This window comes from Pinus tabuliformis, chromosome X (genome assembly GCF_031772625.1).
Source record: "Pinus tabuliformis cultivar Carrire ecotype Pingquan chromosome X, CPIR1, whole genome shotgun sequence".
Lineage (NCBI taxonomy): Eukaryota > Viridiplantae > Streptophyta > Pinopsida > Pinales > Pinaceae > Pinus > Pinus tabuliformis.
Genome location: NC_142308.1, coordinates 151,892,760 through 151,915,429, shown reverse-complemented (window position 1 = coordinate 151,915,429; position 22,670 = coordinate 151,892,760). Strand labels below are relative to the sequence as shown.

General features: G+C 41.6%; 1 pseudogene; it reads left to right on the top strand.

Annotated features, from left to right (window-relative positions):
* Positions 1–2,206: 2,206 nt before the first annotated feature.
* The window catches only part of LOC149138901 (uncharacterized), a 129,623-nt pseudogene continuing 109,159 nt past the window's right edge, over positions 2,207–22,670 (top strand).

Sequence of the window (22,670 nt, the reverse complement as noted above, 5' to 3'; positions counted from 1 at the left end):
AGCCATTCAGTGTGAAAGCTTGAAACTTTGTGAACTAGATGAAGAATGGGCATGGCTGAGGAGAGAAAGCGTGATCTTGTACAAAGAAATCAACAAACTGAACACAAGAGGTGTACAAATGGACCATGCATAACTAAGGAAACTAGGCCTGGCCACTACTGTGACCCTACTATCATGGCTGCGATTGCACCTTACTAAGTAAAGGAGCATAGAATGCAATGTGCTACCACATACAAAGGTACTCAAAGGATGCCCGGAGCCCAGGCTAGCAAGGAAGTGAAAGTCTCACACGTGGGGTGTGACCACCTGACTATCTGTGGAAAGCATAGTCTCAACACTCCAAACAGTTGAAAGGAGGCGTGGGACTATAAGCAAGTCTGCAGGAGAATTGCGTGGAAAGAAGGTTTTGTGCAGGGCTAGTCGATCAGCAAGATCGCAGTCGCGCAGATGGGGTTGCGCTGCCGTGTGGGAAGGCTAGGAGGTGACCATTGACATCACTGTTCATAACAAGAAGTCCAAGTTACAATAGAAAGAATCAGGTAGCGGGCGATTAAGATAGGAGTTTCGGGCTAGATACGAAAATATCTGTCGCCAAGAAGATATTAATGAATCAGAAGTGGAGGGAAGGGTTGAATTCAAACTCACACGTTCCTATAGAAACCGTTGGGGTAGCCCCACAAAAAATTGTGGATATTTGAGACTTGAGCCAGTGCAGAGCAGCAAGCACCCTGCCACCTGGCCACCCATGAGTGCGTACCTGAGCAAATCCAGGATAGAAACCATGTCTAGAACCAGGGTAAGGTTCGTAGAAAATCCCTATTTGAACTAGAAGCTGCCGGGAGAGGTGACCGCTACCCCAGAGGTTCCAAAGTCCCCATGCATGCCGCAACCCCAGAAAGAAAAACAGAATATGAGGCCAGTCCGAGCATCACCACAATTCAGTAAATTTTCAATGGCAGAAAAAGGCAAGGCAATCACCACTGAACTCAAGGAGGAAGAGGAAGATTTACAAGCCCAAATCGCCCAGATTGAAGCACAGGATGAGGAAGAGGAGAATTCTTCCCAAGTCCCTTTGGCAATAAAGCTACCACCATATATCTCTCTGTGGAAAAGGACAACCAAGATACCAAAGGACTTGGAGGCCACGAAGATTTTGCCCTAGACCCAACTTCTTCTGGATGAAATAAGGTTTGATGGTCTGTCGTTGGGTCGGATACTAAATATCAAGTTTGAAGATTGGGATCTCACAGACAGTGAGAAGTTTCTCCAGTTGGCTGTGGAAAATTACTACAGCAGAACTAGTTATGGGGTGTGGGGAAGGCGGGATTACTCAATCTAAGGTGGATACCCCACTATCACCGCACGGCCATCACAATCTTCGTTATACGACAGTTACTTTGTCTAGTACATGATGGGTATCTCTAGCTAGAGGAACCGATTCACATCACGGCTGATTTAATACATCGAATTTCCCAGCTACCTACTAAAGGGAACAATCCTGCAGATATAATTGGAATGAGTAGTGACCTCGCAGAACCCATGAAGGTTAAGTATAAGCTAGAAAAGCGGAAGCGAGGGTATGTAATAGCAAGCATCAAAGACCGAGAGGTGCGCGTCGCCACCTAGTTATTGGCCGATAAACTCATGAGGAAATTCCATGCAGACATGGTGCCCACCTTTATCATTACACTCGCGGAGCAATGCACGGAAGGGGTTCAGTTCAACTGGGCGTAGTTTCTCTATGACGAATTTTTAACGAATTGTCGGGAAGCCCAGGAGCACTTAAGACTTTCCATTATGCATGGTTTCTCCTAACAATCCTACTGGTTGCAGGAGAGCTGCCGAAGGGCAACCAGTTTCCCGATGTTGACAAAAACCTACTTGAAGCCATGCAGTATAACTCGCTTCGGACTATGAAAGATCATGAGATCAAGGTGTTTTGGATATTTATGGAGGCGAGTATCTGGACACGGATCAACCACAGACCATGGTTATCCCTGATAGTATGCAACCGTTTTCAAAGCACGACCGAGTTCAAGGTGGATATACATAGTCTATATATTAGGGCGCGAAAAGATCCCACTCAAACATGGCTGAAGCTTCTGTTCATCACAAATGATGATGAAATTTTCGAGGTAATGGTGGCATGGCCTCGAGTGTGGCGCGTGCCAAATGTAGCCGAATTAGAAAAGATTGCATATTAGCAATGGAAGAAGGAAATCAAGCTGCACATCACAAATTTGGTGGAAAGAACACGCCACAGAAAACACCCCTGCAGAGGGAGGCGACCAAAGCAGTAACAAAGACCACCACTATGCCCGCCAAAGAGATGGTGGAGGAAATGTCCCTGGAGAAAGATCTACAGGGGGAAGTGGAGACACAAGAGTGCATAGACCTGACCACAACATCAACTCAATTGAAGAGACCGCGCATCCCAGAGCAGCCACTAGCATGCAAAAAGACGAAGAAAACAAGGACTTTGGAGGGGGATCTTCTTGCCAGTAGGGAACCAGAGCGTGATATCACTAAGGGTGCTCTGGAGGAATTAATGATGGAGCATAAAACTGTGTTGGGGGCACTCAGAGCAGAATTGCAAGCATTACAGGTGCGACCCCCAGGAGGGATGATTCTAATCCTCGTGGAAGGTACACTCCCAACGGAGTAAATGGTGTGCGACACCACAATGAGCACCTTAGTATTACCACCAGGCATTGTCCTAGCAGAGGTTGAAGGTGACATGAAGGGTTGGGGGTTGAACTTGGATGTCCTTCCTAGAGAAACCCTATACCAACTACAGGATGGGGTAACTGCTGAGCTTTGCGCCAGGGAAGGTTGCACCCTCCAAGTATTAATGGATTAAAAAGGAAATCTGGAATAGCTTAGTATATAACGTGACGAGTTGATTACACACAACCAAGGATTGGAACAGGCCATGGAGGAGGCTTGTAGCAGTGTACCAAAACTGGCTGTGCCAGTGGAACTCCCTGCAACCGACAAGATTCATCACATGGTGGCAGGATTCCAGAAGGCTCAAGCAGAGGCCGCAAAAGCCCAGTGGGAGTTGAACATATAGGTCGCAGAGCTAAGTATGAAGGTGCAACCTACTACACCCACGGAAGTTAGAGAGCAGCCCCGCTGTGAAATTCAAGCAAGGTTGTAAGTGATAGAGTACATTGTACAAGACTGCATGGGATTGTTGGACTAGTCCCTTCTTATGCTCACATCACTACAAGAAGACCCAACACTACATCAGGTAGAGACAAAAGCGCGGGAGTTACAGAAGGCTTATGACAATTTCCGGGGCACTACACAAACAGTCGCCATCACTCAGCATTTGGCCAAGATGAGGGAGGCCCAGGCTCTGTGATGAGCCCCAGAAAATGGGTAATTATATGGGCTCATTTTGTCTCTTAATTGAACTTAATCCACCATTCTCATTAGTTTATTGCATGCTTTTTATTATATTTATGCTAATAGAGTGAATTGGGTTAGTCATTATGCCATGAAGTCTAATGTATGCTTTATGCAGATTTTTGGTCAATTTTGAGACAAAATCAAAGGATTATGAGAATTTGGCAGCCAATATTCAAGGAAAACAGGGAAGAGGATTTGTAGAGGGGTGTCCCCTTCATTTATGAACCCTTACCTCCAATTCTCCATCAGAAACTCGAAGCACAAGTAGCCACATTAGTGCATCCAAGGGGCAGCCGAGCAAGTAAAGAAGGATTGTTGTTTATCTGCCGTTTTGGGAAGCTGAGCTCCTTGATTTTAGAAGGGCTATTAAAGGATATCATTTGTATAAATAGGGGGGCTTAGAGCCTTAGTAGGTTAGCCAGTCATTATTAGAATTTTTGCACTTTTGTGCAACACTTGCTCAGCTCATTTTCGAGCTTCCTTTCTTAGAACAATTCATGTAATGTGACTATTATTTTTTATAATGAAGATGAAATATTTTCTAAGCTAGTACTGATCTCTTTCAGAGGGCTGAAGCTCTTGGGTTAGGGCCCAACCGAAGCTTCCCAGCACCTCTTGCTTTGTACTTATATGTTTTTACTTCAATTCATGAGTTAATTTCTGTTAGATAGATTCATTTTACTTTGTTTAGATTAGGTTGCTTTTGATGGTTTGCATAGTTGTTTTTGTTTCAGTTGCTCAAGTAGGTTAATGCAGTGATAGAATAAGATTTAAAAATTTCAACAACAGGCCCTGATCTCCTTTCTCCCTTTCTGGGAATATTATTTGAGGTCAAGGCACTACTGCCGCCACCAAAAACACAGTATTTCTCTCCCATGCAATTTCTAGTGTGGTGACTTGATTTGGAAAGATTAATGTCTTTCTTCATATTCAGTTGCCTAGATCATTTCCTATTCTTTTACAATACATATCTCTACATTTTTTTCTATTCAAAGGTTATTGTTCAGCATTTTCTATTTGTAGGTCAGAAATTAGGTCAAGCTAGAGAAATTTATGTTTTCATGGTATAGGTAGTCATTTCTTTGATCAGTTTTTGTAAGTAGATGTGAAGATATCTTGTAGGACACCTCAGCTCACCATACATCCATAAAGCAACCAGCACCAGCTCACTTCTCATAGATTTCCCAAGTCATTCGCAACATTTCGCCAATCTGCCCTAATTTCTGTGTTTCTCCATAAGCTGCCCTCTTGCCATTTGAACAAATCCAACCATCATGTTCCCTCTTGATCTTCCTTGAAAAGCTCCAGAAACCTCAAAACCTTCATCTAGCCTTCAATTACCCTTTTCCATCATTTTTCCACCTTCAAAACTTCCAAAAATAGCTCTCACATTCCTCCTGTAGATCCTCCTGTAGATCCCCTGCAACCTACTGTAGAATCCCTTGTAAGCGGTTTTTCAAAATCAGATTGCAATGGAAGTCTTCAGAAGGGTACTAGGGGCTTCTTAGGACCTCTCCACACCTTCCTCCACCTATTAAAAAACCAATTCCATCTTCCTTTGCCACCAAACCTCTGCACAATCACAATCAGATAAATTACAAGCATAATAATTTCACATAAAAACACTCAAAAGCATAAAAAGATGTTTTCTTCTTATTTATTTTTAGAAGTAACTTGAATAAATGTAATTTACCTTTTTCAGTAGTCAATGGCACTCATCGCATCAGTTTCTATCTCTTTTTTTGCAAAAGTAGGGTTAGTTGGATAAATTAGGGTTTGCTAGGGTTTGCTAGGGTTTGCCTTACATTCCAGTCTTCTTTCTCTTCCTACAAGTAGAATAGTCCTCGTAGAGTTAGCTTTCTTTCATCACAGGTAAAAGCTTCTTCTAAGAATTCATAGAAGTTTGCTTAAGCTCCTAGTGATCTTGCGCCAGCTAAACAAGTGACAGCCTGTAGTAAGAGCTAGTATTTGTGCATACAACACTGTCGCTTCCAAGTTTGTTACGAACTACCGGGTTGATAAAAGTAAAGTAGGAGGCCCCAGGAGTTGCAACAATATTGCTGCAATACTGGTGCTCACCACTTTTTGGCACCGTTGCTGGAGAAGCATCAGAGTATTTTGTGATTACTGCTAATTCTTCTTTTTTCTACTACAACATTCTGCTAAATAGTTTATTTCACCAAGAGTAGAGTAGTTGTTTCTTTCAATTTCTGCACTTCCTTGCTTTCATTTCAATTTTCCAATTTCCATTTCAACAAAAGTAGATTAGTCATTTCCCTACTTTCATTTCAATTCCACAATTTCCATTTCAGCAAAAGTAGATTAGTCATTTCCTTTTTTTCATTTCAATTTTGCAATTTCCATTTCAGCAAAAGTAGATTAGTCATTTTCCTACTTTCATTTCAATTCCGCAATTTCCATTTCAACAAAAGTAGATTAGTCATTTCCCTGCTTTCATTTCAATTCCACAATTTCCATTTCAGCAAAAGTAGATTATTCATTTCCTTGCTTTCATTTCAATTCTGCAATTTCCATTCCAGCAAAAGTAGATTAGTCATTTCCTTTCTTTCATTTCAATTTTGCAATTTCATTTCAGTGAGTTGCAATTTGTTTGTTCAATCAATATCAGTTTTGCAGGTACAAGCAAAAAAAACAAAAATCACCAAAAATATTTCCTTTCATGCCTCATAGGAGTAGAGATAATTCAGGAAAATGTTTGCCCAACACCCCCACTGCTTCAGTGGCTACAATCAAGAAACACCCTTAGGTAACAGCCAGAAATATTTGAAGAACCTATAAGGGAAGAAGAAGAAGAAAACATTCCTCTGGAGCCAATGGCTGAAAACAAAAATGTTGGGAGCAATACCTTTTCTTCCAATTCATCCATTAAAGGTGAAATTGGAAGCATGCTGGAAGACCTCAAGAGTGAGATGCTGCCGATTCTTGCCATGCATATCAAAAGAAGACAAAAGGAAGCAGAGAGGGCTTTGGCAATTTTTTGCCCTAGATGCACCAGGAGGCATCCTAGGAATGAATGCCCATTGAACTCTATAGAGGTTTGTTCAATTTGTGAAGAAAAGCATTCTACAGATAAGTGCCCATCCTTGCCCGGACTTAAAGTTGTATACCAAGGGGCTGAAGGAGTCACTGAATAGATCTATTACATAAACCAAAAGAGGTCGCATGGACCTATACCATACTAGCAGGGGATGCAAGGGATATCTCAGGCATACTACAACACCAACCAATTCACATTCATACCTTCTTGGGGTCCCCCTGCTCATCCTTCCTGGTCCACACCCCCTCCTTGGCCATATCCTCCTCAATATCATGCTCAACCAGCTACTCATTCATTTCACTCCTATGCTAAACCACAGCCTCAATGGAATACACCTAATCAGGGGTGCAGGCCCCAGTAGAACACTCCTCCCGCTCTGTAGAAATTTTTTTTCTACAATTATCTAGCTTGCTCCGATACCATGTAGAAACTTTTTCTACAATTATCTAGCTAGCTCTGATACCATGTAGAAATTTTGAATAATTTAACACATATTCAACAGAGATTATCCTAATCATGTACTATTGCGGAATACATACACAATACATAAGCTCCTCTATGTTGATCATCAATATAGCAGCATCAATAACAATAAAACATCAAGAGCATTCACACATTAACACAGTATGTATCCCGGGGAAAGCATCTCGCTAAAAACCCCAACTATCTGTATATTAATGATTGAGTCATGTAACATTACACATCATAATACTTCTCACAAGTATCTCCACCTCTGTTACACACAATACAGCTCAGATTTGATCTCCAAATCTCTTCCACTGCTTGCCTGCCTCCACTACTCAATACCTGCTCAAGAACTGATGAGAATGGCTTACCAAACTCATATTTCACCTCAAAATAATCACTCACACTTTGTTGGACGTGAGAAAAGGCTACAATACTGGGCAAATACGTGAGCAAACTCATTGGCATACTCAATCCCTTGATTGTGCAAGATCTGGTGCACAACTATAGTCACAACTTATAGCAATCTGATTCTCTACCACCTGTCCCTGTTGAACTGAACATGCACTGACATGCAACTGAGTTAACTGATGTATTCATTAGTTGTATTATGAGTTAATGCCTTGTGAATTAATTAATAACTAATTCACCCAACTCATCTCTAGTCTATTTGCCAGTTAGACTAAATACAACCAGTTTAACAAAGCTAAACTGAACACAACTCCATCAACTCTACAATCAACTCCACCAAACTCAACTGATTGAGTTCTAACTAAAGTCATGCATGCAACAACTCAACTGACTCATAAGAAAAGCGTATTTCCTTCTGACAGCTGCATGTGCCACCTCTGTAGCTCAAACTGAAGTGCTCCAAGAGAATAAGATTAAGTTTATAGTCCAAATATTATTGTGAGATAATAATATTTGACTTTTCTATTTTTGACAGCCAGTCTAAAAATAGACTTTGATCGCTCACACTGTGATCACTCACACTTTCATCAAAAATAGAAGTCCATCTATTTTTTTTTTTCCAACTTGATCAATCATCCATAAACAACAACCTGCAATCCATACACATGATCCATATGTCTAAAAATAGACATAGTCTAAAAATAGACTTGCGCCAAAAATAGCCTGCGGGCCCACTTAGTGAAGGCGACTCTTTTCACTAAGCTCCATCATCTTGTTGCAATCTCAACACTCCCTCTCGACAAGATATGGATTATCAACAACCCCTATCCTGCCTCGGTGGTACTCGAATTTGCTCCTGGTGAGAGCCTTCGTCAGAATATCAGCATCCTGATCCTCCGTTGGAATGTACGAAAGTAACATGATCCTCCACTGCACACAATCTCTGATATGATGGTACCTGATGTCAATATGTTTAGATCTATCATGAAATACAGGATTAGCCGAGAGTTTAATGCAACTCTGGTTATCACAGTAAATCATAGTAGGATCCAAATGAGAACCGAACAAACCAACTAGGATCTTCCTCATCCATATAGCCTCGCATGAAGCCAAACTTGCTGCCATATACTCGGCCTCCGCTGAACTGAGTGCCATGGATCTCTGTTTCCTGCTGTACCAAGAAACTGATGTCGATCCAATACTGAAGACCCCTCCTGATGTGCTCTTTCTGTCTGTTGGGCTCCCTGCCCAATCTACATCCGTGAAGCCACATAGCTTCACCTCATCCTCCTGTCTGTACCACAAACCATATCCCGATGTGCCTCTCAAGTAGCGCAATACATGCTTGCCCGCCTTCCAGAAGAGCTTGGTAGGCTTAACCATAGCTTGTGAAAGCTGGTTAACTGCATAGCATATATCAGGTCGTGTATTGACCAAATACATCAGCGACCCCACCAACTGTCGATAAACAGTGGCATCCACTTCTTCTCCCGAAGTGGCATCCTCCTTCCTCCAACCTCCAGGAAGAGGAGTATCAACAGGCTTGCAGCCATGCATGTTGAACTTCTCTAGTATCTCCCGAGCATACTTGCCCTGAGAAACAAACAGTCCACCACTGCGCTGCCATATTTCCAATCCCAGGAAATAGTGAAGGAGTCCCAAATCCTTCATCTCAAACTCTGTAGCAAGATCCTTCTTGCATGACAGTATCAACAGCTCATCACCCGTTAGAATCAAATCATCAACATACAGTACAATGATAAGCAACTTACCCTCCACCACAATCTGGTATAGGTTCGGATCCGCTTCGCTCTTGGAGAATCCAAGTCCTGTGAAATAGCTGTCTATCCATGTGTACCAAGCACGTGGTGCTTGCTTCAACCCATACAGCGCTCTCTTGAGCCTGCACACATGCGACTCACTGCTGAAGACTTCAAAGCCTTTGGGTTGCTCAATGTACACCTCCTCCTCAATGACTCCGTTGAGGAACGCAGTCTTCACATCCATCTGATGAATGTGCCATCCCATCTGCGCTGAGAGAGCAAGAATCGTCCCTATGGAAGAATACCTTGCGACAGGTGCAAAGGTCTCCTCATAATCGATCCCCTCAATCTGTGAAAAGCCTTAGGCAACAAATCTTGCCTTGTACTTCTCCACACTCCCGTCAGCTGCCAGCTTAACTTTGTAGATCCATCTCGAACCCACCACTGATTTCCCTTCCGGTCTAGGAACAATCTCCCATGCACTGTTTCTGGCAATAGAATCATACTCTTCCACCATGGCGTCTACCCATGCGGGATCCTCCACAGCTTCCTCGAAATAGGATGGCTCAGTCACAACACACTTGCTCATAAGAGCCATGTATCCAGTGTACCGATCAGGTGACTGTCTCTGCCTGCGTTGGGCTGTAGGTGGTCCTACAACTTTCTCTGCATCTTGAGCCAGTCGCTCAGCTTCTGTCAAGCGCTTTTGCCCTCTGATGGTTGGTGCTGCATGAGTGGTCTCTTCCACTCCATGAACCTCGTCCTGTGGCTGATCCATGTCCTGAAGCTCATCCTTAGGAACTAATAGCTCCTCATATGCATGCAAGTGTAGCTCCCTCTCAAGCGAACACTTCATGGCTTTCTCCTCCTGAAATTTTATATCCCGTCGCACAACAGTTTTACCACTGTCTGGCAAATACACACGATAGTTGTGGGGCGTATCAGTGTACCCCACAAATATCCCAACCTCTGCGGTCGGCTCCAACTTCTTCCTGGCATCCTTTGTCACATGCATGTAAACGTTAGCACCAAAAATCCTCAAATGAGAAAGATCAGGCTTCTTACCAGAATAAGTCTCCTCAGGTGTACTCATGCCAAGTATCCTATGAGGACAACGGTTCTGCACATAAACCGCTGTATTGCATGCTTCTGCCCACAAGTGAAGGGGTAGGCCCTGATCATGCAACATTGCCCGTGCAGCACCCACAATCGTTCTGTTCTTCCGCTCAGCTACCTCGTTCTGCTGTGGGTTATGGGGAGCTATGAGCTCTCTACGAATCCCTTCTGCCTTGCAGAAATCCTTGAACTCGTCCGAGATGTATTCACCACCATTATCGCTCCTAAGAGCCTTCACCTTCTTCCCCGACTCCTTCTCGACCAGTGCTTTGAATTCACAGAACTTTGAATATGTCTCGCTCTTCTTCTGCATGAAGAAGATCCAGCACTTACGAGAGAAATCATCAACAAAAATCACATAATACCTGTGTTTTACTGTCGAAGCAACTGAGAAAGGTCCACACACGTCTGTGTGAATTCTCTCAAGGATCGTCGTGGCGCGACTATCCTTCTCGTGAAAGGTGGCTTTCACAAACTTCCCCAAAGTACACCCCTTGCACTGATCTGATTGCGCAAGTGTGCCTTTAGGAAGCCCTGTAGTGATCTGCTGCAGTATCTTCAAGGCTCCATGGTGAAGGTGACCCAATCTCCTGTGCCACAACTCACCATCATCCCGGCTCACCAATCCTTCTGCCTTGCCTGCCATTGCTGTGCATCCATCTACATGCAACTGATAAAGGTTCCTCACTCGAACCCCTATCTTTCGGGTCTCACCAGTTGTCTTGCTGCACAGGAAGGCCTTTCCCTCGCTGAAAACAACATCATACCCCTTGTCTTCTAACATCGCCACTGAGATGAGATTCTTCTTCAATCCTGGAACATGCATGACTTCCTTCAATACAAAGGGTTTACCAGACTCCCTCTCAAAGGAAATGGTACCGATACCGGTCGCACTAAATCTACCATCATCGCCCATCTCGATGTGCACTCCAAGATCTTTGTCCTCCAGATCAGAGAACAAATCTCTATCTCCCGTCATGTGAAAAGACGCACCACTGTCCAAGAACCACATTGATCCCATCACACTTGAAACCAAGCATGTGATCAATGAAAAATCAAGCTCAAACTGTGAGGCTAGAGCCTCTCCTGCTGAAGATCCAGCAGCCTGCTTGTTCTTCTTCTTCTGCGGACAATTAGTGGCATAGTGTCCGTGCTGGTGACAGTGAAAACACTTCACCTTGGACATATCCTGCTTCTTGCCTTTCGCACTGGAATGAGAAGCTTTGTTGTTCTTCCCCTTCTTTGCTTTGGCATCCAAAGCGCAATTCTCTTCATCAGATACCTTTGATGAAGATCCATTCTCACCTTTATTGTTCCTAAGTTTATCCTTGAGCGCCAGGTCGCTCTTGCTTTGGAATAACATTTGCAATCCGTTGAAAGACATTTCAAAACACTGCTGCAAATTCAATTTTCCACCAGCTCCAAACTCAACTGCCTCCGATCTAAAATTCGTGAGAACACAATATTTCTCGTACAGAGATTGACTGTATGGGCTTTTACCGGATATTTCACCTTCCAAAGGAAGGATGAATCCAGAGGCTACCTGGCCCGATTATAGGCTCTGCCTAGAGAAATAGAATGTAAACACTTCCTGAATAGTAGATTTGATGATCAACAACTCCGATACCATGTAGAAAGTTTTTTTCTACAATTATCTAGCTCGCTCCGATACCATGTAGAAACTTTTTCTACAATTATCTAGCTAGCTCTGATACCATGTAGAAATTTTGAATAATTTAACACATATTCAACAGAGATTATCCTGATCATGTACTATTGCGGAATACATACACAATACATAAGCTCCTTTACGTTGATCATCAATATAGCAGCATCAATAACAATAAAACATCAAGAGCATTCACACATTAACACAGTATGTATACCGGGGAAAGCATCTCGCTAAAAACCCCAACTATCTATATATTAATGATTGAGTCATGTAACATTACATAGCATAATACTTCTCACAAGTATCTCCACCTCTGTTACACACAATACAGCTCAGATCTGATCTCCAAATCTCTTCCACTGCTTGCCTGCCTCCACTGCTCAATACCTGCTCAAGAACTGATGAGAATGGCTTACCAAACTCGTATTTCACCTCAAATCACTCACACTTTGTTGGACGTGAGCAAAGGCTACAATACTGGGAAAATACGTGAGCAAACTCATTGGCATACTCAATCCCTTGATTGTGCAAGATCTGGTGCACAACTATAGTCACAACTGATAGCAATCTGATTCTCTACCACCTGTCCCTGTTGAACTGAACATGAACTGACATGCAACTGAGTTAACTGATGTATTCATTAGTTGTATTATGAGTTAATAACTTGTGAATTAATTAATAACTAATTCACCCAACTCATCTCTAGTCTATTTGCCAGTTAGACTAAATACAACCAGTTTAACAAAGCTAAACTGAACACAACTCCATCAACTCCACAATCAACTCCACCAAACTCAACTGATTGAGTTCTAACTGAAGTCATGCATGCAACAACTCAACTGACTCATAAGAAAAGCGTATTTCCTTTTGACAGCTGCATGTGCCACCTCTGTAGCTCAAACTGAAGTGCTCCAAGAGAATAAGATTAAGTTTATAGTCCAAATATTATTGTGAGATAATAATATTTGACTTTTCTATTTTTGACAGCCAGTCTAAAAATAGACTTTAATCACTCACACTGTGATCACTCACACTTTCATCAAAAATAGAAGTCCATCTATTTTTTTTTTTCCAACTTGATCAATCATCCATAAACAACAACCTGCAATCCATAGACATGATCCATATGTCTAAAAATAGACATAGTCTAAAAATAGACTTGCGCCAAAAATAGCCTGCGGGCCCACTTAGTGAAGGCGACTCTTTTCACTAAGCTCCATCATCTTGTTGCAATCTCAACACACTCTTTTTCCTCCACCACCTGCTCAACTGCAACCATCGCCTCCTGCTCCACCAAGGCAACCCCAAATTCCTGTTCAACCAAACCTGAACCCAAATAATAGACAAGCTCAACAAGTATATAGTGGGGAACCACCATTTCCAAACACGCACATTGGAGTAGCTCAACCCAATTACAATGTTGAGGTACAACACTTCCAAACAACTTCTCTTGAGCTCAATGATATTCACCATAGCTCAGGAAGAGTATTGCAAAAAAGAGATTATATTAATATCATTGAAGGACCACATCTAGCAGAAGAAGATGCAAAAGAAAAGATCAAAGAACCATGGGCTGCACTTGATGAATAGAAGGGATCAGAATCAGAGATCGAGAGAGCTCCCTCATGGTTACCATCAAAACCTCCATGTATTCAAGAGAAAAACCAACAAAAAGAGGAAGATGTGAAGGTCATGATAGAAGAAGAAATGAAGAATGATCTAGATCAACAAAAGGACCAAGGACATCACAACTATATTCAAATATGGTTCCAGAAAGTCCTTAAGTTGCAACAATACTCTCTTCCTCAACTATGCTTGACCCCTTCAAAGTCAAATCATTTGGTCTTTGAATCTGGATACATGTCAAAGCATGCATTTGAGCCTCCACATTATTTTGTCTATCATCTTGATGTGCACATGGCTCCATTGGAAGTATTCTTATGATTTTTCTTTTCAAGTAGGGTAGGATAGAGAAAAAATGGAAAAAGAAAAAATGAAAAATAAGAGAAAAAATAAAAATCTAAGGTGAAAACCTCCTCGGAGGCGCCTTAGATTGGCTCATTGACTGAAAACCTCCATGAGGCGGTCAATGGGTTGGAAAGAAGAGAAAAGAAAAAGAGAATAAGATCGTTGGGTGAAAACCTCCCATGGAGGCACCCAAGGCACGTAATTAGTGTGAAAACCTCCTTGAGGTGCCCTAGTTGTTTTCAAAAAAAGAAAAGGAGAAAAAGAAAAAGAAAAAAATGAATTTCCAGTTGTATTGTAGGTTTGTAGGAGAACTTTAAGAAGCAACAGCAGGTGCCAAGAAAGCTCTGAAACTAATAACAACACCTATCCTACCTTCTCTCACCCTTCTCCATCATTCTTGACATTCTTTCCACCTCACTGTGCTTCTTTTCTGAAAACTGTATTTTCTACAGGAGACTCCTATAGAAATTACAGAGAGTTAGAAATGGATTTTAAAAGAAGTTTGGGGAACACGGAAGCTTCATAAAGTGTTTATAAATCCTCTTGTTGTCTTCAAACTTCTCTTCCAATCATCTCCAAGCTTGCATCACTCCCTAAGCTCATTTTTCTTACTGTCCAAAAACTGCAGGATGCTCTGATACAAAAATACATAGAATAGAAAATTGTTTTTTCCCTAACTTGAAAGTCGTGCATCCATTTAAAAAATTGCTTCATGGGGAGTTGCATAGGGATGATGCCAACATGCCCAAGCAATTTCAGCTAATTCCAATGCATACTTTCCAAGAAATCAGCCTCGATCACCTTTAGCCATTTTTGCATTTTCTCCATATCTGTGCATCCATTTAAAAACATGTTTCATGGGGAGATGCATATGGGTGATAGTAACATGCCCAAGCAATTTTAGCTAATTCTAATGCACGGTTTCCAAGAAACTGGCCTCCATCACCTTTAGCCATTTTCAATTTTTCTCGAAATCCGTACATCTGTGGACCACAATGTTTCTATCGGAGGTGCATAATGATGATGGAAACATGATCAGAAAATTTCAAGTCAATCTAGTCTACCGTTTGGGAGATATGGAAAAAACAAGTCACTGTCCCATTAAAATGTAGCATCAGCAGCATGAGGGTGCAAATCTGAAGGTTGAAGCAGACTCCCGCAGCATAAATCCAACTAGAGGATACCTGCACAAGAAAAATAGCCACACATTAGAAAGCAGAGAGCATGTAGTAAGGAAAATAAAAGCATGCAGTAGTCAAAGGAGCCATAGCAGATCACATCAAATGCATTCGGATCTCAGGTAAGTGAATAAACCCATTCCTCTGTTGCATCTGTATGATCTAAGAACTGCATCGACAAATGAGATGGTTGTGATTAAACTAGATTGGTGGCCAGCTGTTACACTAAAAAATGTCACCATGACTATTTACAGTTAGTATGGCTCAATCAAAAGTCATGCTACCCTCTTAGGCAAGTCTTATGCCTCTGCTATCCATCTCAAACTCAAAGAAGAGAGAAAGTCTTGTAAAAAATGTGTTTATCTCTGGGGACGCAGGTTCTCTCAAGCCTTACCTGCGGGGACGCTCACAATGTTCACAAAGGCTGCGTCCTTGGACGCTCTGTATGTTAAGGGACAGGTGCGTCCTTCTGTAAAAGGCAAAATGCGCAAGTTTCATCTTAAAAAAGTTACTTGTGGTTACTTCTAGAACTTTCTAGAGGTCGGTTTGATGAAATGGATGCGCCTCCAGTTGGTTCATGTATCCCTATTAAGGAGGAACTTATCCCATCAATAAGGGAGCTATCCCACCCAAAGAGGGGGATTATCCCATTGATGGTGGACCTGAATAACCTCTTTACAGCACTATAAATAAAGGCATTGAGCCAGAAGGAGGGGAGGTTGAAGCTATACATTTTCTTTGGGTAAATGCTGCAGGAATTAGGACTCCATTTAGAACCTTGTGAGGAAGATTGTCTTTGCTTGATTCTACTTGGAAGTGGGTGAGCTTTGTCAAAGTAGAGGAAAACCCTTGATGGACCCTGGGAGGAACTTGCACAACACCAAGGCCAGGTTGTAAGAGTTTCTTTGTTTCGTTATTAATACAAACTGGTTCATTTTTCTCAATAGCTTGTGTTAATGAGTTATTTCATGTGTTCCTTGGTCTGCATGTTGAATATATGTTTTATTATATGAGATGCAAGTGCTTGGTAATTGTTTGATTGTTTGTGGTTGCAGGAATTGATGTGAAGGAGGAGCTCATCCGGATCGGCAAGGACGGACTACAACAACAGCGTTTTGGAATAAGGTAAGCCTAAACACTTGTAGTTTTCATGTTTTAAAAGGTGTATTTAGAGAAAGATCGCTCCATTTTGTCTTGTTTGTCGCTAGAGAGTTTAGACTCCTAGGGAGGTCAGTTGTGTCCGCACAAACGACTTTTTCCGCCACGACACCAGCTAACTGGCCACCCTTGTCCAGTTCAAATAGTTCTCAGCGGGCACACTCAGCATGTGTGTTCAGTCAAATCGAAGAAATCTCAGAACAGGTAGTGGCGGAATCCAACGGGAATGATGGAAATGATTGCGGGAGGCGGCATAAAAGTTTCATAATGAAACTGAAGTAGGGACCAACGGTCTAGATGAGGGTAATGTACCATTCCTGCCACCTCACCTCATCACCGTAGAACTTTCCCATAAGCTTAAGTGTGCTGCAGTCAACCGCCTTCACCACCTTTGTTCTCTTTTGTGTTAACGTGCTTAAGCTTAAGTGTGCTGCAGTCAACCGCCTTCACCACCTTTGTTCTCATTTGTGTTAATGTGCTCTCGAATGTAGCAACCTACCTACCACCTCCAGAGCCTCGAAACAGTCAAATTTTGTCATTTTCAGGACCTACCAACTTATCGGGCTCTACAGGAGCATTATCAGATTCTACAGGAGTAGAAACAGAGTTCTACAGGAGCCTTTCTACAGGAGGTCCAGTGAGCAGCATTGCAGAAGAAAAATCAGGATTTTCTTTCAAATTCAGGCCAAAAAAGGTAGGCTCGGTGAAATCCCACTTTGCATTTCCATATATACAAAGGGTGATGTGATTTCCAGAAAGTATTGAGTTGGAAAGGAAGGAGAATTGAAATCAAAGTTCTGCCTATTTCTTAAAAAAAAAAAACACACACACACACACAGTTTTATCTGCTCTCTACTCTAAGATGTTGTCTCCCTCACCACCTTCATACTCACATATACAAGGGAGTAATGCAATTGTAGAAAATTAAACCTGTAAAGAAGGAAAATTGCATTAAAAAGTCTACCTAGTTCTTAAAAAAAACATCAGTTTTTTCCCTCTGTTTTCAGGATCCTGCACCCCAAAAACTCAATATTCCTTATTTCCTCCTCCAATCCCTAATGGAATCCAGCATCAAATTAAAGGCAGGAGTTCTAGACTAATTGGCTCGCCATGGGATAATTAAATTTCTGGTGGAAGATGTCCCTCACACTTTCACAATCCCCATAGCCTAGGAGATTTTCAAAAATATGATCAGAGAGAATGATATAAAATCCCTCACTTATGACCTCAGTCCATATAAAAGTGAGGAGGAAGAACAAAAAGGGAGAAGCTAGGAAGGAAATCCAAAAAGAAGAAAGGAAAACCCAAATGGAAAAAGAAGAGCTTGAAATAGAGAAAGAGGAAACCCAAACAGAGAAGGAGAAACATGACACCAAGGAAGATAAGTCTAAAACAGAAAAGAAGAAGGAATCAAGAACAGAGAAGGATAAGACCACAACAAAGAAAAAGAAGAAAGCTAGAACAGAAAGGAAAAAGCCTAAGACAATACAGAAAAATAATACCACAGAGAAAGCAGAAACTAAGCAATAAGAGGAACAAACCAAAATAGGGACAGAAGAAACAGAACCAGTAGAAACAGGAAAGATAACAGATGAAGAAACAGAGGCACTACAGTGTAGACAGCCAGCCAAATCATATGCAGTATACCTGAAAGATCAGTGGCTACAATTCCAGATCAAGACCCTGGCCCAGAGGGGCACCATAGCTTTCCAGGATTATGGACAGTTCATAGATTTGTGTGAAGACAGTTCAACAGAGGACAAGGTAAAGTTGGCATAGCTTTATCTACCTAACATGGCCCTTACTGATATGGACCTATGGGACCCCAATGCGAGGTTATGTGACTTGTAGTTGATGGCTATGGCATCCTGGATGAGTCATGAGGACAAAAGAGTAGCAGAAATCCAGAAGTTGATGGCAAAAGAACAAAATGAACCTCTGATGATTAGAGTAGAACCATCAGACCCTATGGCCCTCATTAGCACACACCAACAACTTGCAGCTAATCCTCAAAGTGCCCCTAAGTACATCAATGAACAAGCTCAGGCTATTGCACATTTTGAAGACGTGGAAAGATTGTTTGGGGAAGATTACATCCATGCCTGCATGAGAAGGTGGAACACACTACCCCACAGCCTATAGATCAGGGAGTACCACTCCCCAAATAGAATGAGAGAAGCACTAAGGAGAGTGCCCCTGTATAAGCACTCTATGCAAAGTCTGAAGGTCCATTGGATTGGTTTGAAACTGAGTCCTCCACTGCTACTAGGATTACTGGAAGGCACAGGGGAAGAAGAAGAAAGACAATGGTAGGAAGAGGTAGATGACAAAGCTGGATTCCATGGTATGGAAGAGGATCACATATCTGAGGCATGGAATGTTAGGGAGGCCATTAAGGCAATCAAAGATGGATTAGTTTCTTAGAGGATGAGCAACACCTTCAGTAGGGGGGTAATGATGAGCCCTAGAAATGGGTAATTATATGGGCTCATTTTGACTCTTAATTTGACTTAATCCACCATTCTAATTAGTTTATTGCATGCTTTTTATTATATTTATGCTAATAGAGTGAATTGGGTTAGCCATTATGCCATGAAGTCTAATGTGTGCTTTATGCAGATTTTTGGTCAACTTTGAGACAAAATCAAAGAATTTATGAGCATTTGGTAGCCAATATTCGAGGAAAATAGGGAAGAGGATTTTTAGGGGGTGTCCCCTTCATTTATGAACCCTTACCTCGAATTCTCCATCAGAAACTCGGAGCACAAGTAGTCATATTAGTGCATCCACGGGGCAGCCAAGCAAGTAAAGAAGGATTGTTGTTTATGTTGGCATTTTGGCACAGATGTGGTGCTATGGTACAGGTGTTGTCCTCGATGGCAACTCACTTTGGTGACAGATCTCAGTTCAAGTGCTCATAATGAAGGAAATCTTGTATACACAGGTACACCTTGCCGAAGTCGCGTATACACGCGGTTTATACGTTTCGAAGTCGTGTATGCGTATACATGCACTTTTATGCACATAAAAGCGCGTACATGATGGGAAACTTATTTTTGGTCCGTGGTTGTTAGTCCTTGGAATTTGAACCTTTGGTTGTGGACCATGGTTTCTCGGCAGAAGAATTGAACCCAGGTTTTTTTCGCACTTGGTATTGGCATATTATGGTTTTGTACCGTGGTATTGAGGAATGCCTAAAACTATAAAAGAGGAAGTAGATCATGTGGCAAGGCATCATCTGAATTATTGAATATCTGATATTGTGATAGATCTGGAATACGAGTGATTGGGTTATGGAGCAGATCTAGATCTGAATGAAGGTGGAACCTGAGCGCAAGAAGGATAATGACTATTGACGGATCTAAATCTCAAGGCTTGAACATTGGTATCTCTGTATGATTTTGATCTGTTATATGTGGCGCACTCTTGATCTATAAATCTGGGTTAACTAATGTCTGAATGTTTAAAAGAATAAATTATCCTTTATAGATCTGTACGCAGGTTCAGTGAATTGAAGGCGCGTATATACGCGTTTTCTGTGAATGAAAGGCGCATATATGTAGGTTGGTTATGGTACAGAAGCGTATACTCGCAGGTTGATGAACAGTGAAGTAGCATATATGTCCTGATTTATGTTCTAGCTGCTTCTATTTTATTGCTGCAGTGTTCTGGGTTCAGGATTGGTGTTTGATTACAGTTACTGTGTTCTGGGTTTAGTGGTCAGAGGAGTGCTTAGTTGTTTCAGCTTTTGATTGGTGAAAAGGAGTTTGGGTTATACAGAAATTCTTGATGTTTGATTGATGTTACTTGTGGATCTAGTCTGAAAATTAATGAAACAAGGTCCCTGAAAGCAAAGAGAAGGTTGCAGCCTTCTGCAGGTAGAAGCCTGCGTACTAGTATCTCAAGCTAGTACAAGAACTAAGGGGGTTGGAGCTCCCTTCCAAGGAAGCTGGAAAACGAGAGAGAGTTGTAGCTCTCTGTAGGTTGCAGCCTGCGTACTGGTAAAGTCTGCTCCAGTACAAGACATTGTAAAGAGAAGTTTCTAATTAAAAAGAAGATAGAGACGAATTGCAGCAAGGGGTTTTCACCCACATTGGGTTTCCTCCTTATATCTGTGTTCTTGTGTGTGACTGTCTTCTGCTCTATTTCACTATTTCTGGTACTGCTTATATGCATCTGAATCACAGATTAATAACTGACATCTATTATAAATCTGATTTATATACGTGGGTTTCTTTATCTGTAATTGCATATATACACGGGTTGTATTAACTGAAGTAGCGTATATCATCTGGAATTTAAAAAGGGAAATATTTGGCTTGATAATACTGATTCACCCCCCCTCTCAGTATTATTTCCAACAATTGGTATCAGAGTAGTGTTAGAACTCAAAATTGACCAATTTTGACCTTATATTTTTGCCATAATATTATCCTTTTCAGTCATAAGTTGTAAGCTTTGATTACATAATGACTTAATCACCCCAAGGTACGAAGTAACTTTCCGCATATCTATATGTTTAATTGTTCATTGCATATTCGTGAGTATCTTTATATTTATCTTTGAAAATCTGACTAAGTTGCCAAGTAATTGTCTTAAGCCTGCAGGAATTATAATTTATAGTTGCTGTAACACCAGAAACAACAACTACGCAGTTGCTGCAACACCAGAAACAACAACTACGCAGTTGCTGCAACACCAAAAGCAGCAACTGCGCAGTTGCTACAGTCAGCAACAGCAACCATCTAAAGCAGGCTATTTTGCAACAACTAGGAATAACAAACGGCAACTATCTGAAGAACGCTGACGCGACATGATCAAGCAGCTGTCTAAAGCGGGTAGAACACAGTTACCATTGCCTAAATCAGGAACAGCATGGGGAAACGATAAAGGAATGTGAGGATCCCAAGAAGACGATCGAAGTTGGTTACCAGCTGTGTAACAGCCAGAGCCTAAGAAAGAATATATTATTATACTGTTGTAACAGCATTCTGTAATTTTTATTTTTGATAGAATGGGTTAACTGAATGAACTATAATAATCTATTGTAATAGATGTCTCCTCTATAAAGAGGAGACATCTACATTAGAAGGGGAATTAATTGTGGTCTGTAAGTGAGATTTTGGGAGACATCAGCAAGTCTGAACTTTATTGTACTTGAATCTTTTGGCAGATGAATAGAAGATTGTTCTGAGCACTTAATCTAGCCTTTGTGTTCTGGGGAATCTTGTGAGAGGGACTGGGCCCACCTTCCTCACAAGATTCACCCATTTACTTTTCTGTCAAGTGTGTAAGTGTGTGATAGTTTCTTTCTGCTGGTACTCTGTTTGGATTCTGTAGCATTACCTCTGGTATTTCCGTTTTGCTAGTACTCTGTTTCATTAATTGCTTGAAGTTGTGCAAGGATATTTCACCGGTGAATTAGAGTGCAGTGTGTGTTAGCAATCTGGTTACAGGGGCAGGTGCTGAACGTCCTCACCTGGAGGATAGGGTCCTGATCCTCTGCCAACAGAGCATCCATCACTTTGCTTTTCATATTTGTAATCTTAATTAATTACTTTCATTTTATCAGTACTGTGATAACTTAGCGTAAGAATCACGTATACTACAGCTTTTTAATGCTTTTAGAATTAAGTACATACAGTACGCGGTAGCCTTTGGAATAAAAAGACTTTCCCAGGTTGACAATTAATGTGGTACTTGATTGTTTAATCAATAAACAATTCAACTAGCCAACATTTTGGTGTCGTTGCCGGGGAAGGAAACTAGAGATTTCTAAAGGCATTAATGATTTCTTTTCGAGAATAACAGATGCATGAGAGGACGCAAGAAACCTAATTTCACAGGCGGCAAAGGAGGAAGAAAAACTTATATTGACGAAATCATCTCAAAGGCTGAAACATCACAGAGGACAAGTTCCCAGAGACCTCAGATCCAGTATTCCTCACAAACAGATCGACAGACGGAGGAAGTACTAGGACCTGAAAGGAAGCTGGAAGTACCAGAATACACCGAGGAACCGGTAGAAGAACCTGAAGAAACAGAAGACACAGAGGATAAAGCAAGTGATTCAGGAAAAAGACCAATGGAGGATAACAGAACAGAAGGAAGAGGGGAAAATTCGCTCTCTACCCTGGAATTCCCTATTGGGGAGCTCCCGAGAGGAACAACCCCCATGAAAAACATTCCACTCTCAGCGTTACCCAACTTTCATGGGTTATCCTCTGAAGACCCGGATGAATTCCTCTTCGAATTCGACATACTATGTAGGAGTTATGATTATGTGAGCGCTAATCAGAAACTAAAACTATTTCCAGCAACACTGAAAGGGAATGTGTTAAGATGGTTTATGAGCCTAGGAGCTCAGGCAATCACTACCTGGGATCAGATGAAAGAGAGATTTCTGGCTAAGTATCAAGATTACTACCGGACGAGAGAAAGGAAGGAAGAATTGTTTAAAATGGTTC